Below are 7,689 nucleotides of genomic sequence, written 5' to 3'. Positions count from 1 at the left end.
CATATATATATATATATATATATATATATATATATATATATATATATATATATATATATATATATCGAAATGTCTATAATACGTATGTTTCCATATATACAGTTTTTATAGTAAATTATGCTGGATTCACTGTACTGATTTAAAACAGGTTAAATAAAAATGTAAAGAGTAATGCAAGTGTCAAGGATAAAAACATTCCTCTTTATATGGTGATTTTATTTCTTTTGGTATGAATAGACGACATGGAATCTTAAGAAATCATGAATGACGATTTTCAGCAGTGCTTCGTGATAATAGAAAGGTAATATGCTGAAAATAAAAATCGATTTACAAAAATGTAAAGGCAATGCCGGAGAATGTCATTTGTATACTCCTTTTTATACCAACAAGGTTTATCAGCACGAAAAACAAGCATATGAAATCTGTCAAATACATCATATCATGCTGGTTACTGAAGTTTGTTAACAAACTTGAAAGATTATGCTTTTCGAACGATAAGAGGTGAAAATGAATACTGTAAATGATAGTGAATTACAAGTAAACTATCCAGAGGTGTAAGATTTGAGAAAAATATACCCGTATAGAGATATAATGAATTTACATTTTCTTGAAATGAGATTGCAATATAGTTTATATTAGTATGAAATCGATGTCAGCAAGACCTAGCAAAATGATCAAATGGTTTGTCGAATAAAACTGTATTTGTATGGATATTCTAGTGAGGTGATGCCGGAAATGCATGAAAAAAAAAATAAAGCCAAATACTGAAATATTGTTCTCTTTAATTCTATAGGGTATTTATTGTTCATTTACTTTGAAATATATATTAACAAACATCAATGCCAAAATCAATAAGATCATATTTACAGGAAGTACTGTGAAAACTGACAAGTCATTTTGTCTGAATGTTAAAAAGTCATCTTGTCAATAAAAGAAATGCTGAACTGTGCAGATTTCTTTCCTTCTTGTTATTGTAATGATGATTCCATGTTTTCATGATATTTTAGGTAGGATCTTACGGAATTACTATTTATGGTGGTTTCTATTGAATATATTTACACAATAGTTTCAGATATATGTTTGTTTTGGTTGCAAAATGAGTTTTAATAGTTTTGAAAAAAAGGCAAAGAGAGTCAGTTTCATGTGTTTAATTACAGAAATGAAATGATGATGAATGTTGATTTTGGGCCATAAGCCCCTCCTGGTGAGGCATGGCCTCCTCAATTACTCGTCACAAAACAGAAACAACTCGGGGAGAAAGGATATGCGTCCTCTCTAGGTTCCTCTTCATTCCCTTCTACTCTCACATACAAGATTCAAACTAAAGCTTGGAGGGAGCGCGCAGGTCCCATGGTTCTTTTTTGTAGAAAACTTCATAAAAAAAACAATAGCATTGTGATACAGACAAGACAAATCCATTTAACAAGCAAATCATAAATTTCTCGCTTTCAATCTCTTTAAAGCTTCCCTAAAGGTAGAAAATACATAAATACGTGGAGGAAAATGGGAGAGGAGAAGTGTCAGGTCCCAACCTCACGGGAAGTTAATAGTTTTCACAATAAAATTACAGTTTACATTGATTACTCTTTCTAATTGTAATGACCCAATAACAATAACATATCCACTTTCCAAAATAATCATATATCTTTCAACAATTAATCTATTTCGATAATGTAAAAAAGAACTGGGTGCATTCTCATTTGACAAAACATTACACCTACAAATGTTAACGAATTGGGTGCGTTTTCAAACGACAATTAAAACAACATTTAACAATGAATATTGAGTAAATTTTGTGTATTTGGTAAGAAAATGAGAATTAAGCCGATGGTGCACATGTCTTGAACATAGCATTGCAGCTTTGTCAGGCACAATAAGTGTGTGTGGTCACTAAATGTAATAGCTGAGGGCTATTGTTTTCTGGAAGTAAGTCTTATTTCCGGTCAACGGAAATATGTTACAAAATCTGCATGACAATGTTATTTACTAATAAATCTGAGGCCAAATATGAATGTCATTACTTGATGGCCGACTATCATAATGATAATTTCGTTGAAAAGGCCTTGTATTTATTCATGAAGAACGTATTTATGAAAAAAGATATACCAGAATACCAAAAATTTGAAAAGGAATGGGAATTCACAACATACCAGCTTACCTGTCAGATCAAGCTACAAAATGTCTACAATCACCACTTTCATTGGCTAATTTCCTCTTGGTAAAGGTAGAGGAGACCCTTAAGCTATCTTTAGCAGGTCTTTTTTAAGGACACTCCAAAATCAGACCGTTGTTCTGTATTCTTGGGTAGAGCCATAACCTCTGTACCATGGTTTTCCACTATCTTGGATTAGAGATCTCTTGCTTGAGAGTACATTCAGGCATGCTGTTCTATCTTATTTCTCTTTCTCTGTTTTCTTTTTTTGAAATATTTACAGTTTATATATGAGAGACCTAATTAATTGTTATTACTGTTCTCAAAATATTTCTTTATTGTTTGTTACTTGGCTTGTAGTTTATTTTTTTCTTTGTTTGCTATACTCACTGGGCTATTATTCCCCTTTGGAGTCCTTGAGCTTATAGCATCTTGCTTTTCCAACTAGGGTTATATCATGGCTTGTGATAATAATAATAATAATAATAATAATAATAATAATAATAATAATAATAATAATAATAATAATAATAATAATAATAATAAACTCAGACGGCAAAATCTGCTACCTAAAATGGAGGAATGGCCTGTCATCTTCAAAGTGTTGTATACGTATATTAATAGTCATATATTTGAGTAAATCTTTTATGGTGCCTTTCTGAATAGTTTAAAAGTTACTTGCAACATTAAAATTAGGAACCTGAACCAAATAATTATTCTAAATAGTATCAACAGTCAATATATGTCTAATTTTTCAGAAAAATTCGATGAAAATCAGTTGTACCTCTCCATGAAGAACGTATTTCTGCAGGAAAGTATAGCAAAATATCACTAATTCTATAAAAACGAAAAAATTATATATAGTGAGAGTTGGCCTACCAGATACGAGTACAAAATGGCCCCAGACCACGCCTAGTCGTACAGCCAAATTTGATACCTGAAAATGGATAAATAGCATGAAAATTCAATGTAATATTTACAGATCTAAATAGTCTTAGATTTGCATAGAACTTTAATGGTAACATTCTGAATAGTTTGAGAGATATTTGTAACTTTGAAAAAAAAACAAGTGGGAAAACGTTAATGGAAACTTAAATGAAAAACCATTGTATCTATTCATGAATAACGTATTTCTGTAGGAATATACTGTACACCCAAATATCACTCATTTCTTAAAGAATATAAATGCATAGAGATACGCGAGGTTACCAGTTAGATACAACTGAAAAATTCCTCCGTACCACACTAATTCATACGGACAGTTCTGCTACCTGAAATGGAGGAAGGGCATGCCCATTTCAACATTTTATTCCTAGATTTGTAAAAAAAAAATAAAAAAGATAAAAAAAGATAAATTACAATGGCTGTCTAAAGAGTTCAACAGTTATTTGCAACATTGAAAATTAACTTAAGAAGAAAATTAATTGTTCTAAACGGCACTGACATAGAAAAAATGGCTATTTTTTTCATGAAAAGTTTTATGTTTGAGAATAAAATGAATATTTATGCAGACAAATATATTCGTAAAATAAAATAGTTTAATTTAGGTTACTTACCAGCAATACCCTCAAGCCCAATTTGGGCACAAGCCTGTTTGATGCTTCAAAAATGCATGTGCAGGACATTACAACCACGCCGTGTTTTTTCTTGTGGTCTTCCTTGTGTGGGCAGCTTTAGAACCGTATCCTTTTAGGGAAGCTTGATGTGGCCACAGAGGATTGGAGGACCAGGTTCAGTGTCGGTCTGCTTGTATGTGTCCTGGATTATTTGTCAGAGACCCTTCGATAGCCTTTTCTTGTATATGTTATACCAATGTTGCACTTGCGGGGAACACAAGTAAAAGGCAATGTCATTAAAGAATGTTTGCCTTGGCAAAGGGCATAGACATATACAGTAAATAGGAATTGACCATTACTATACGCTTTATCCCGTAAAAGAGGCACAGCGGGCAGCGTTATATCTTATGAACACAATTTGATGTACCACACTTCTAGTTTAATGTGGCTGCACACCCCCTCATCGAGTTGTAGAACATCTGGATGTCTGCCTCACATTTCTCCAACTCGGACAGATCATGATGCAGGAAACTCAACAGCGTCACTGTCTTGGTCCTACTGACTTGCCGACAAGGAAGAGTAAAATTGTGCTGGTAATTGGAAACGCTCTCTCAGAAACTGCCATAGGAATGTGAAGTTTCTGACGAATACTGCCACACAAGTACATGCCTTCATCATTGACACACGACTGGAAGATTTGTGAAGTTATCGTTGTAACCATGTGCCCCATTCTGTGAAAAAGTGTGACAAGTTCCACAGTGAAAATTTCTCCGAAAGTAGAGTTGATCCACTTGGCACCTTCAACGAGCTTTTTCCCAAATAGGCAGTAGTGTTGCACATGTAGTGTGAATCAGCATAAAATCCGAACACAAGCTTGATGCCATATGTATGGAAAAAAAAATGAAATAAGTAACTATAAAAAGTGAAATAAAACCAGATTAAATACAAGATTTTACTCCTGATGCCTGGCGGTTGAACCCACTAGAATTTGTATGGACCCTAGTTAGATAAGTACTGCACATCACAAGGAACTAGCTATCCTTTGATGTATATAGCCAATTAATCCTCTATGGATTAAGTCAGTTATGGAAAGAGAAGATGAAAGAATGTCCTTGGGCATAGCGGGGTGCTAAGAGTCACCCCCCGGTTTATAAATACTAAAAAAAAATAGATATAGGTAATTGGAATGGTAGAACCATGAATCAGATTTGGAAGTTACAGCAATTGGAGAGAGATTTTATGAAATATAGTTTGGATATCTTGGCCCTTAGTAAAACACTTTGTAAGGGGAATGATAAGGAAACTTTAAAGTAAGTTAATATATATATATATATATATATATATATATATATATATATATATATATATATATCTGTGTGTATATATATACAGTATATATATATATATATATATATATATATATATATATATATATATATATATATATATATATATATATATATATATATATATATATCCAGGAAGATCAGACGAAGTGTGAAGAGAAGGAGTAGGAATGATAATGACACCAAGAACACAAAATGCATTAACCCAGTGGAGAGCTGTAAATAGTAGTTTGTTACTAGCAAAGTTCAAATCAAAGCAGTGCAACATGACTATAATAGTTTGCTATGCACAAACAAATGGTTCTCCTAAAGAAAGGAAACATGATTACTATGAAGAATTGCAGTGTAATAGTTGAAATCAGTAGAAAGAGATATAATAATAGTGATTGGTGAGTTCAATGCTAAAGTTGGAAGGAATAATCAATGGATAGAGAATGTGATGTGTCGAGGGTCTTGGCAAAGTTTCAAATGAAAATGGAGCACATTTCATAAGTTTCTGTTCAACAAAAAATCCTGTCATTGGAGGTACTCTTTTTCAACACTTTTTAGAAGAGCACAGAGAAACATTTTTAATTGAATGTAGGAATCGATTTGCAGTCTTGAAGACTTTAAGCGACGAAGAGCATCGATTAATGAAGAATGGTATGATATTAAGCACATATATATGTCAGTTGATAGTGAAGTCTTAGAACACGCAGTTACAAGAAGAAAACCATGGATATCAAATGATGCTAGGGATACTATAAAAAAGGAGACAAAAAAAAATAGATTGTTGAAAGAATTTGAGGAAATAATGAAAATTACAAGGTTGAGAAGGCTAAGTATTCCAGTATTGATAGTGAGGTCAAAAGAAAAGCTAGGAAAGACTGGAGAGAATATTTACATAGTTAAGCAATTGAGGCTGAAAAAGCTATGAATTCAGTAAGCGGCTATAGTGTAAGAATTGCTCATAGAATTATTAATGAAATCTCTATGAAAGCTAAGAAGAAGCATATACCCATCAAAAAGAGAGATGGTTCTGTTATAACAACAGAAGATGAAGAAAGACAACGTTAGATGGAACACTTTGTGAGGATATGAGTAAGAGAAATGGAGGGAGTAATTTTATTGATATACCTGAAGCTAATGAAGACCTTGGTGTGCCCATGAACGAATTCAGTGTGTTTGAAGGTGAAGCTATCCTCAAAACCCTAAAGAGATGAAAAGCCCCTGTATACGATGGAGTAACTGGCGAGATGATACTGGCCGAAAATGAAGTGACTCCCAGAGTAATTACAAGATCATTTTGCAGAATGTAGCATTAAGAGGCCAAGCCTGATGAAGGTGAGTAAGGAGTGTTAATGAAAATCGCAAAAAATGGAGACCTGACTGATTGCAATAATTACAGAGGCATAACACTTATATCAGTTGTTATGAAAATATATAGTATGCTTATTCTAAAGAGATTGAAGAGAAAGATTAATGAAAAGCTGAGATATGAACATGCAGGATTTAGAAAAGGTAGAAGTTGCACTGACCAAATTTTAATTTTAAGACATGTTGTACAGCAATGCATTGAATATAAAAATCCACTTTTGATGGCATTTATCGACTAGGAAAAAGCCTTTGATAGAGTGCACCGGTCAATTTTATTGAGAGTCCAGCGTTATTATAGAATGCCTCTTAGATATATTAATTTGATTATGTCTGTTCATGAGCATAGCAAGTGCAAAGTTGATGTTAATGAAGTTTTATCAAATGAATTTCCAGTGAACAGCAGAGTATTCCAAGGGAATGTGTTATCCCTTATGTCGTTTATCCTCCTCATGGATTTTGCAATGCGTAGAACAGTCGAAGATGGTTGAGAAGGATTGGACTGAATTGTTGATAGGAATTAAGCAGACCTTGAGTTTGCTGATGTTGCTCTCTTTGTTAGCAGAAACCCACAATATTTGCAAAGCTTGCTTAACAGAATGCATGAAATATCACATGAGGTTTGGATGAAGATAAATAGATGATAGACAGTGATGATGGGAACAGAGTATGCAATGGTAGATGAAATATCATTGGAAGGAGAAGGATTAATGAGGTAGAATCATTAAAGTATTTAGGAACTCAAGTATTTCGAGACACAGGGTCTTTAGAATCAGAGTTTAATGAAAGATTGAAAAAAGCAAAGCAGACAATGGCTTAGGAGATTAAAATATAGAAATCAAATTCGCTGAAAATTACATATAAAAATCAGACTATATATCAGTTTAGTGACATTGGTGTTATTCACATGAGTCATGGTATGACAAAAAAAAAACAATCTCCAATAGATTTAGTAGATTTGAGAACAAATCCCTCGGAAGGATATTGGGAGTTAAATAGCAGGATGCAATTAGAAATGAAACCATAAGAGAGATTACTCGAGTGCCATAAATGGATGAGATCATTATGAGAGGTAGATGGAAATGGTTGGGCTTGCTCTTCACTCTCCCCAAGAGATATTAGTTCACCAAACGTTCAGCGGGGCTCCACAAGGCTCTGGAAGAGTTGGGAGACCCAGACCAACATGGCTTTGGACTATGAAGCACGAAGTAGGAGATAATGAAAGGAAATGTATTGAATAAAGAGCTCAAGATAAAGACTACTGGCGAAATATAACGGAGGC

This window comes from Palaemon carinicauda, chromosome 1 (assembly GCF_036898095.1).
Source record: "Palaemon carinicauda isolate YSFRI2023 chromosome 1, ASM3689809v2, whole genome shotgun sequence".
NCBI lineage: Eukaryota > Metazoa > Arthropoda > Malacostraca > Decapoda > Palaemonidae > Palaemon > Palaemon carinicauda.
The sequence above is the reverse complement of the archived record's forward strand: the minus strand, read 5'-3'. Positions refer to the sequence as shown.